Here is an 11,529-nt window from a genome sequence, read left to right on the forward strand (position 1 = left end):
AAAGTATGAGTCTTTGTTTCATTCACCCTGCCAAATAGTCAACTCTGGGAAATTTATTCTTCTGCTCTGAAAAATATTCTTCTTTTATGTTTTTGATAATTTATTTACCTCCATTGTCTCTCTTTCAGGAATTGCTATTTTTTGGAAGTCATAACTTGCAGATTATTTAATTCTCTTATATTTTCTTTTACCGTTCTTATTTCTGTATTTTTTCTCTAATTTCTAATATACTGTCTCAATTTTCTCTTCTAATTCTTCTATTGAATTTTTACTTCAGCAATCTAGTTTCCAATTTCCAAAAGGCTTTTGTTCCTCACCTCGTTTTTCATAACATCATGCTGTAATTGTACAGGTGCAATATTTTCTTGAGTCTCTCTGAAGATACTTCTTTGTTTGTGTGTTTTAACTTCTTTCACTGAATTATGGTGCTTATTAAACTGTTTCTATTTCTGATGGTGTCAGTTGTTTGTTAGCCCCTATTTATTTTTTCAGTCTGTTGATATTCTTCATAGATCTTTTGATTCTTGGTTGCTACTCATATTTAAAAATAAAGAAGTAGGTTAATTAATCACTAGCAATCTGGAAGGCTTGGTCAAAGCCCTGCCTAGGTGGAGAGTGAGCTTCAGGGTGCTGAATGGAAGGAGGATAGTAGGTTTCCTGCTCTATAGCTCAAATGCATCAGAATTTTTAGGTATTCTTCTGCAGGTTTAAACTACCCATAGCTCCTCAGACAGCTTTTTAACAAGAGAATAGTTGTTCAGTTTTGTTTTTGTTTCTTAGTTTTATTCTTTTTTCTGTTTTTTTGTTTGTTTGTTTGTTTGTTTGTTTTATCCAAGGGAAACTCCAGCTGGTAATTATGCAAAATGAATATACAGGGAGGTAGGAGTGGGAAAGAAGATAGTGAAGCAAAGGTTCTGAGAGCACATCTTAGGTGCTCCCCATTTTCTGCCTCACTTCTTCCCTTCATGACCTCAGCCGACCCCACCAAGCCTGTCCTGCACACCTGAGCTTGCCTTTTTCTGTTGTGCATCATCCTTTAATACATGCCCACCATTTTATTTTATAATTGACATATAACATTGTGTAAGTTTAAGAGGTACAATGTGTTGATTTGATACACTTATATATTGCAATATAATTACCACTATAACATTAGCTAGCACCTGTCTCAAGTCACATAATTTTATTATTTCCTTTTTGTGTGAAAACATTTAAGATCTAGTCTTTTAGCAACTTTGAACTATATCACACAGTATTGTTGACTGTAATTGCTATGCCATTCATTAGCTCCCCAGAACTTATTTCTCTCCTAGGTGCAAGTTTGACCCTTTGACTAACATCTCCTCAAAACATGCTCACTCGTTCCCATCTTCCAGAAATTTCTTGAAAACTCACCAGCACCACCACCAGCACCCCTCTGATGATACCACCATTGCCACCCCTAACCTGACGTCTGTTCTTATCGTTCTTAGGGTTTTTCAACATTTAACCTTCTTTAGGGTCATTTATGTGGAAAATTGGGAGAGAGGGAAAGTAAATTTTGTTCCATTGGAAAGGATTCTTATTGTACTTAAACTGGGAAAGTGATTGCATACATACAGGAGTACCTTCAAATTGTATTTTCACAAAAGAGATCACTAATGGGAAAACAATAAACAAGAAGAGAACTTAGAGATGCAGAAGAGGCCTTGAAAACCAGAAATTTTAAAGTTATATTTACCCAACAAATCACTTATGAATTTGAACAACTGGAGCTGGAGCTGGTGGTATTTTTCTCCAAACAAGTGACCCACTATGGCTTTAGAAGCATGGAATACAGATCATTCACTAGGACAGAAATGGCAACAATATTTTTAAGAATGTTTTGTGCCACAAAACCTTTTGTACTCTACACAGTACATTTGAGCTACACGATTTTTTGAATAATACAGTGTCAGAGCTCTGAGGAAAGTATGGACAGCAAAGTACTGTATAATGGGGAATCATAAACCCAGACTGATCTTCAGGAAAGAGTGTGATAGTTTTTAAAACTTAAGGGATGAATACTACTCTGCAAAAAGGAACACACTACACACTACAAAGAAAATGACTCTCAACTATCACCCTAAGTGAAAGAAGGCAAACACAAAACATTGTATGATTTCATTATGACCCTACGATCCAGCAATTCCACTTGCAGGTGTTTATCTAATGAACATGACATCTCTATCTTGAGGAGATATACGCACCCCCATTGCAGCATTATTCACAATAATTTAGGTTGGAAACAACCTAAATATCCGTTGATGGATGAATGGATAAAGGAAAAAACACACACACACACACACACGCACACAATGAAATATTGTTCAGCCATAAAAAAGAAGGAGATCCTGACATTTGTAACGACATAGTTGAACCTTGGGGCATTATGCTGAGTGAAATAAGTAAAAGAGAAAGATAAATATTGTATAACTTATATATGAAATCTAAGAAAACCAAACTCATGGAAACAGAGAGTGGATTGGTGGCTGCCAGGGGCTGGAGGGAGGAGGAAGTGGGTGGTGGTGGTCAAAGGATACAAACTTCAATTGTAAGATGAATGAGTTCTGGAGATCTAATGTACAACATGGCGACCATAGTTACAATACCGTATTATAATACCTGAAAGTTGCTAAGTGAGCAAATCTGAAATGTCCTTACCACAGGGGAAGTGGTAACTATGTGAGGAGATGAATGTATTAACAAGCCTTATTGTGGTAAGCATTTCCTAATACATATGTGTATCAAAACATCCATTGAACACCTTACACTTACTCAACATTATATGTCAAATATATCCCAGTAAAGCTGTTAAAAAAGGCAGGGCTATATGAGAACAAGAAGTGGATCTGTGGTTGCCTGGGGCAGGGAAGGGAATAGCAGTATGAGGAAAATTATTGGATGACAGAAATACATAGAACTGGGTTGTGTTGATGGTTGTATAGTTCTGTAAATGTACTAAAACTAATCTAACTGTACACTTAAAATAGGTCAGTTTTATGGTAGTTAAATTGTCCTTCAACAAAGCTGTTGAATTCCTTATGATGCTTTAAACAAATAAAGAGAAAAGAGATTGAGAGAGATCTTAATCACTACTGGCCCATCTCCTCACTCCACAGATGAGAAGTCCAAAGCTGAGGATGATGAAGTGTCTTGTCCATGAAGTCACACCATGGAATCAAAGCTTAACTCTACATCTTCTAACATTACAGCCTGTGCTCAGCTCACCTCATATGTAAGGACATAACAAACCTTTCTTCAGATACATTTAGATATACATAAGCAAATATGTTAATCTTACCTCTTTCCAGGATATGACAATAATATTCAGTGTCTTGCTTGTGTAGGGTTTCCGTATTAAAACAACAACACACCAGGATCAAGCAACTCTGTAACCTTTAGACCTCTTCTTCTAGGGTCTCTGCACTTTAGGAATGAAGTGTTCATTCATTATGAGAAGAGCATAGAAGGATATTTTGAGGTAAAGTCAATGTTGCCTCAGGGTTTATACAAATAAAATGTCTTAATAGAAAATACAATTTCAATCTGGATTCAATGTAATAATCATAAGCTAAGTTAAACAGAAATAGAAAGGCAAAGTCAAGGCTAACCATTTTTATTTAGTCATTTCCAAGTGAAACACAAGAACTGGGAAAATTCAGAAAGTAAATGTGCTGTAGTGTTTTTGCAGAGTTTTTGATATTGTGGACCCTATTAAACTTTAATAGCAGGCAGGAGGTTTTACCCTAGAAGTTATTATACCATCACAGACTCAGAAAGAACAAAGACTTAAATCTTGTCATTTTCATGTGTGTACTTTGGAATCAGAGTTCTTCTTCTATGTCTTCACTCTGGCTGTGTAGACTTGAGCAGGACAAATGTCTTCTTTGAGGCTCCAAGTTTCTTCATGTATAAAATGTGGGCATCCTTTGAAGAATTCAGTGCAAAAGTCTATTTTAAAATATAAAGTGTAATATACAGAGAAAGGAAAGACCTGTGTTTAGAGCCTTCTCTATAGGAAATGATGAAGCACCTGGGCAGCAAAATATCAATGGAAACAGGAAGTTGGACCCACCCAGAAAGAGCAGCAGCAGATAGAACTGGGATTGAGTCCATTAGCTGTGAAACACTGGGCACCTTAGCTAACTCATATGAGGCTCTGTGGCTTCTGCTCCAAAGTAGAGTGGATAAACTTTCCTTCAAGGTTAGTTTAGAAAATGAAGTAAAGGCTATAATATATGACCTAGATCAAAATTAAGACTAAATAAATATTAGTTATTACTTTATTACCTTTGAACTTTATAATGACAAAAACAATTAGCTGTTAATGACTTAACCCATGAGAGGAAGGAACTGATCTAAGCAAATACACACACACACACACCACCAATATATAGATGTATAAGTATAATGCATGCAGGTGTGTGTACTTATAAACAATATACATTTTAAAACTATCAATAATAAGGTTATTTGTGTCAGGGATTCCCCAAACCCCCGTCAGGTTATATGATTCAATAGAAAGAGAACTAACTAAGGCTGTTCTAATCATGGTTCTACTTTATTACAGCAAAAGTATACAACTTAAGATCAATAAAAGTGAAAAGCAAATAAAGAAGAGTCCAGGACAGACAAGGCACAAGCTTCCAGTTTTCCTTCCCAGGGGAGTTGTATAGGAAAGGCTCATTTCTCCCAGCATAATGTGTGACAACACATATGGAGTGCTGTCAACCAGAAAATCTCCCCCTAGCGAGAGCTTTACTGGTGTTGATTATGTAGGCATGGAGTCCCCATGAATTACTCAGTCTCCATCTACTCCAGAGGTCAAAACAAATACAGCATGGCCCAGGGTCCCCACCATAAATTACATAAAGTCTCTGGTGTGGCCCAAATCCCCAGGTATACAAAGCTAATGCTATCAGATAGGATATTCCAAGGACTTAGACATTACTTCCCAAAAGTAGGTCAAAGGTCAATTTCTTTGGAACATGCAGGAATTAACTACCCAAACCTGCAGAGTCAACCTTTACTTCACAGTTAGTCCCCCTGGCACTTGCCCTAGGCTCTTGGATCTTTTACAGAAAAAAATCATATTTGTCTGAGCATCTACGTATAAAGCAGCATTTATATAACACATATTCTAAGAGTATCAGTGTGAATATGCTTAACATTTGGAGGATCCAGGGTGGTTTGTGGATAGATTTAAAGAAACAACAAATCTACCTGTATCTTCAGAGGTAAAAATAATTAGGATTTATATATAGACACACACACACAAAGATTTATTATAGGGAATTGGTTCATACTGTTATGGAGGCTGGTGAGTCCCAAGTTTTGCAGGGTGAGAAGACAAGCTGGTGACCCAGAAGAGACAATGGTGTGGCTGAAGTCTGAAGGCCCACAGGCTTGAACCCCAAGAAGAGCTGATGTTCCAGTCCAAGTCTGAAAGCAGGAAAACAGCCAATGTCCCAGCTCAAAGGCTATCTGGCAAGAAAAATTTTCTCTTACTTGGGGGAGGGTCAGCCTTTTCGTTCTCCTCAAGCCTTCAACTGATTGGATGAGGCCCACCTACATTATGGAGGGCAATCTGCTTTACTCAGCTACTGATTTAAATGTTATTCTCATCCAAAAACATCCTGACAGAAATGCCAAGATCTCTCAAACAGAATAATGTTTGACCAAATATCTGGGCACCCCGTGGCCCAGTCAGGTTTACATAAAATTAATCATCCCACCATCCTATAAAGCCATTACATACATTTTCATATCGCTGTCCTAATTTGACTACCTATTTCCTCATCAATCTACTGCTAATTATATCTAATGACAAACTTGTGCTAAACTCTTTAGCATAGATTAGATAATGGTTAGGTATAGATTTTCCCCAGTCCAGTCATTTTACATTGGTATTGCATCCTGATGAGAATTTGACTCAATCTCCCAATACATTTGGTCATTCATATCAGTATTATCATAGGATTTCTTTGCATACAGTAGTTGGATCTTACCAACAATGCCAGTGTTACACTATACCACAGTATGGTAGTAAAGGTAACCTGAAAAATAAGAGTTAAAGATACTGGTCCTTACTAGCATTCCACTCAATCATTAACAATTGGTTCAGTTCATCATCATATTTTATGACCAAAATTTCTCCCAGAGCAATGTCACTTGGGTATGCAAGATTCCATTTGACCTTGTCAGGTTCCAAAACCAGGGATGTTCTTGGCAAACATATAGCTTCACCCTTTTGGGCACCTGGTGTAATTGAGCTATGTTACAATATCATCATTAGCTACAACCCTCTCTTGAGACACCAAGGTAATATTGTATTTCCCTCATTGCATAAACCATTTATTCATTCTTTTCCCCACAATTACTGTATCTCCTTCTTTACATTTGTCATTTATTTTAAGTCAAACTTTTCCATCTTTAGGAGACATGTTTGCCACTCTGATGGTCCAGATTGCTTTCCATAACACCAGTTTAGCAAGCGCATCCCTCTCAGTCCATTCCCAGTCACGTAAGGGAGGGTTACAGAGGGACAGAACTATTAAGTTTTCTTGGTTATTAGCAATGAAGATATATTCACTGTCAACTCCAACTTTGCCAGATGAGCTAAAGGTACAATCCACTCCATGAGGTCCTTAGAAATTCTGGCACAAAGATTTAAAGGTATGGTTACTGTTTCTTCCTTAAGAATCACCCCTGCTTCTAGTACCCACTGTTATAGCTCTGATCCCAGGACCACTGCATCAAATGGGAAAAAAAGAAAGTTGATTTGATGTGGGAAAGAATCGTATAGTTTTACCAGCATTGACCCCCCCCTTCCCCCACAGCCCCCAGAAAAGTGGAGGACTCTGTCTAGTGAAGATATAAGCACACATTCATGAAGGCATGTCAGCCAGTCCTTCATTCCTTTATCTTTCCCTATCTTTTTTGTGTGTGTGTGGGGTCTTAACAATAAGAATACTTATTAGCTCACATGACAATATCTAGAGGTAGAGTGGTTGAAACATTGGTAAATGAACTGTTTAAAAATAAGATAAAAGTTATATCTTTTCTGCTTTACCATCCTCAGCACTTAAACTTCTCTCTTCATGATCTCAATGTAGTTGCTGCAGTTTCAGACATTTAAAAAAATTTATTGGGGGTATAATTGATTTACAGTGTTGTGTTAGTTTCAGGGTACAGCCACTATGGAAAACAGTATGGAGGTTCCTTAAAAAACTGAAAATAGAGCTACCATATCATCCAGCAATCCCACTCCTGAGCATATATACAGAGTAAACAATAATTTGAAAAGATACATGTACTCTAATGTTCATTACAGCACTATTCACAATAGTCAGGGCATAGAAGCAACATAAATGTCCATCAACAGAGGAATGGATAAAGAGGATGTGGTACATATATATACTTGAATATTACTCAGGCATTAAAAAAGAACAAAATAATGCCATTTGCAGCAATATTGGTGGACCTAGAGATTCTCATACTGAGTAAAGTAAGTCAGACAGAGAAAGACAAATATCATATGATATCGCTTATATTTGGAATCTTAAAAAAAAAGGGTACAAATGAACTTATTTACAAAACCAAAATAGAGTTACAGACGTAGAAAATAAACTTATGGTTACTGGTGGGTGGAGGTGGGGAGGGATAAATTGGAAGATTGGGATCGACACATACACACTACTATATATAAAATAGATAACTAATAAGGACCTACTGTATAGCACAGGGAACTCTACTCAATACTCTGTAATGGCCTATATGGAAAAATAATCTAAAAAAAAGTTGATATATGTATTTGTATTTTACCCCATCTTAAATGACAAGAGTTTCTGTTTCTTATTCCAATTCTCTTTTAAACCATTACTCTGAGGATGGTCTGCAACATGATACGTCCATTGGATGTGCTGTCTCTTTGTTCATTGTTAGACACTATAGGCGCTAAATTTTTTTCCTTCATTTGAAAAAATATAACTCAGCAGTCCAAATTAATACATTATCTTCTGTTCCAGTCATTTTGTAGTATTTTGAGTATTTGCATTTACCAGCAGGTAAGCAAAGCACAGTCTAGAGTAAGAGTCTATCCTCATGAGGATACATGTGTAAATTCAGGGGCGATATGCAGTCCAATGCAGTCTATTTGCCAGCTATGAGGGGTATTCACCCCTGGGGAATCTTCCATAGCCATCTGCAGTTTCTGTCTCTTCTGCTGGGACACAGAATAGTATTTCTTGACATTTTAAGCCCCGTAGAATGCGAGAGGGATATGTTGATGGTCACCCCTTCTCTACATTGTTGTAGCTCTCCACATCCTCTCATCCCATGGAAGCCAGGTGGCCACATCAAGTAGGCACATCAGGATATGCACTTAATACTTCTAATAACATTCCAATCCTGAAAGAGGGTTCTTCTGATAGGCACTGACATGTCCAACATTAATGAACCAATTACATTTCCAAAGAGATTTCCAGGCTGTGCCTAACAAGGATTTAAACTGTAGTCAGGCTCCTGGACCTTCTCCTAAGCCCAGTGTATATGTCCTTGTAAATACTAGTTTTAGCAAGAACCCCAATAAGTCAGTTTAGCCATAATCCCACACACACACTCTAGATATCTGATGGGGTCCTGAGCCTCCACCGTCCCCCAGGTGATGTCTGATCACCCTGGCCTGTCTTCAGCAAAGAATCCTGTGAGGTCACTTTAGTCAGAATCGCCCTAACCCCTGATGTTTCCTCTTAGTAATTTTCTGTCCACTGACCTCCATCCTGCTCCTCAGTTATAAATTCCCACTTGCCCAATGCTGTATTCTGGATTGAGCCCCATCTCTCTCCCTCATTGTAAAATTCCATTGCAGTGGTCCTTATATCTATCACAATGGTTCTGGATAAAGCCGCCTTACCATCTTTAACCAGTATCACTGAATATTTTTTTTCCAACATGTATTCCTAGAATAAAATTCATCATAGAAACCCTGTATCTCTCACCAAGATCCTTTGTGTGCACCTTTGAAATCTTTGTGTTCATTCCTGACTGACTGATTGGTGAGTCTGATTCCTAAACCATTGCTCTGGACAAACATCCACTGAAGCTGGTAAGGATAGACTTTGATTCCTAAGATTTTGAGAATGCTCTAGAAACCAGGTTAGAATCCTAGGTTTCTCTGTGTAAAATCAGCTGAGATAGCGTCCCAAGTTTCTCTGTTTGTAAGGGGCTGGTTAGTCTCTGCAAGAAATTGAAGCTGTGTTGGAGTCTCAATTTCTCTGTTCATAAGTATAAAGGGACCATTAATTAAGAATGTGGGAGCTTCTTGGTGGTTTGAAAACCCCCTTCTCTAACCCTTGCTGAATATATGCTCCATCAACTCTGTGCTTCCTTTCTTGTTGAAATTCGTTTATTAAGGATAACTGGAAACTTCAATGGTCTCTTTGGGAAACTTATAACCTTCCCCAACTGGCTTCTCTAAAACCACTTCCTACCTTTCATAGTTGCTCCTGCTTCCTCCTTTTATTGCTTTGGTTCTTCCCTCTAGTTCCTTTGTGTCATTTGATACGTTCCCCTTCAAACCCCTACCTCCTTCATCCCTCTGTCCACTAGCCAGACATTTCCCACCTCAGCCCCTCAGTTCCCTGAAGTCACTTGAACTTTAGGCTCCCTGCCCTCCATCAAAGGCTCTCAAGGGACTAAGAACTCCCAAAAGGAACCATGTCAGGATGAAAAGAGGAAAAAGCTATTTGGAAACAAAACTGGATGTTTTGACCATTCAGTTAGGTTTTGCAGACATCCAAACAGTTGCTACCTGTCTCCTCAGTCACTGACCTAAAATCTACCCCACAGCCTCCATCAGATGAAATGTCAGGGCAAAAGAAAAATTTTTAAATTTCCTCCAAAAATATTCGTAAAAGAATTTAGCCCTTATTAAGTAACCTCAACTTGTACGTATGTATGTATGTATGTATGCTATATATGTGTGATATTTTCTACCTCTGGATAATATTACCAAATTAATTTATAAAATACCTTAAAGAAATTCTATTCAAATTGCCTTATACATAAATGAGTGCTCATAATAATTAAGTATTCCCAAAACTTTCGGAAATATAGACTGTAACTCAAATGTTTATTAAGTTCCTGTGGTCTAGGATAATTAGTAAATAAGCTAGTTTTAAAGCTGTTCATAAAATAAAAATAGGCATGTCTTCAGAATTGTCAGCGTTACATATAATTCAGCATACAATTTATGCCACCTAGGTTTACTAGTGAAACAAGCTTATGCTATCTCTTATTAGATGTTTAAGATTATAAAACTATAAATCCAACCTAAGGACAAAATGTACAATAAAAATGAACTGTTTGATGCATGTCAAGCATGTCAGTGAAAAAAAGGACGTTGGGGAGGTGGAAGAACTTTTTAACTTTTTAGGTTCTTTGCCTCTATGTTTTGTTTTCTTTTATATAGTTCCCTGATTTGTCAAGAAAAATAACTTAACATGATGGCTTTCATTTAATGTACAATAAATCTTCATTATTAATTCAAGCATAATTGTTCAGAGGAAGTGGATTAAATAGAAGTAAGTGGGATAAAATTTCATATATGACTTTTTAAACAATAATTATGTTTTATAACATGTTTACTTAAAAATAGCTTCAAAACTCTTTTTGATAACTTGAAATCTTAAAGCTACACTAAGTTAAGTTAAATGATGGATACTCATTGAATACTTAGATCATTTAAAAATAAGATAAGAGGGGTGAGGATGGCATCAGCCAGTTTCCATCCCGATGGGTGCCTCAGTGGCCAGAGTAGATGCTTGTGTCTCAGGCTGATGCTCCAAGACAAGCAAATGAGCCTCTTTCAAACACAGTCTGGGAACCCCTTGCTGGGCTGCTTCTGTCCTGGGCCCTGAGGCAAATTCAACAAAGACATCCAGATGGCTCTGTGTGATGTTTTGAGAGCAGCCCCTGTTGAAGCTCTTTTCTAGGAGAGGAGAGGCATGTTTCGATTGGGATCAAGATGGCGGAGGAGTAGGAAGCAGAGTTCATCTCCCTCCACAGAAACACTGAAAATATATCTACAAGTGGAACAGTTCACACAGAACAGCTACTGAGTGCCGACAGAAGATCGGCACTCAGACATCCAAAAAGACAAAAAAAAAAAAAAAACCCTCCACATAACTGGGTAGGACAAAAGGAAAAAGAAAAGGAAGGTATCAAGATGGGGCCTGCACTCCTGGGGACGGAGCTGTGAAGAAGGAAAGTTTCTTGCACCTTGGGAAGGCTTCTCACCATTGGAGAAATTAGACTGGATGGAGAGGGGAGTTTTGGAACCTAAAAAGGGGGAGAGCTGCAACAAGTTTGTGGAAGACAAAACAGAGAGTAACCTGCACAGAGGGTCGGTACTGCCCCCTTGTGTTCCCCAAGCTGAGACACTCCTCTGTCAGTAAGGATGGGGGTTGGGTGCTGAAGCTCAGACTCCAAGGCTCATTCCAAGGGAGA

The sequence above is a fragment of the Balaenoptera borealis genome (genome assembly GCF_965194805.1).
Source record: "Balaenoptera borealis genome assembly, chromosome: 3".
Lineage (NCBI taxonomy): Eukaryota > Metazoa > Chordata > Mammalia > Artiodactyla > Balaenopteridae > Balaenoptera > Balaenoptera borealis.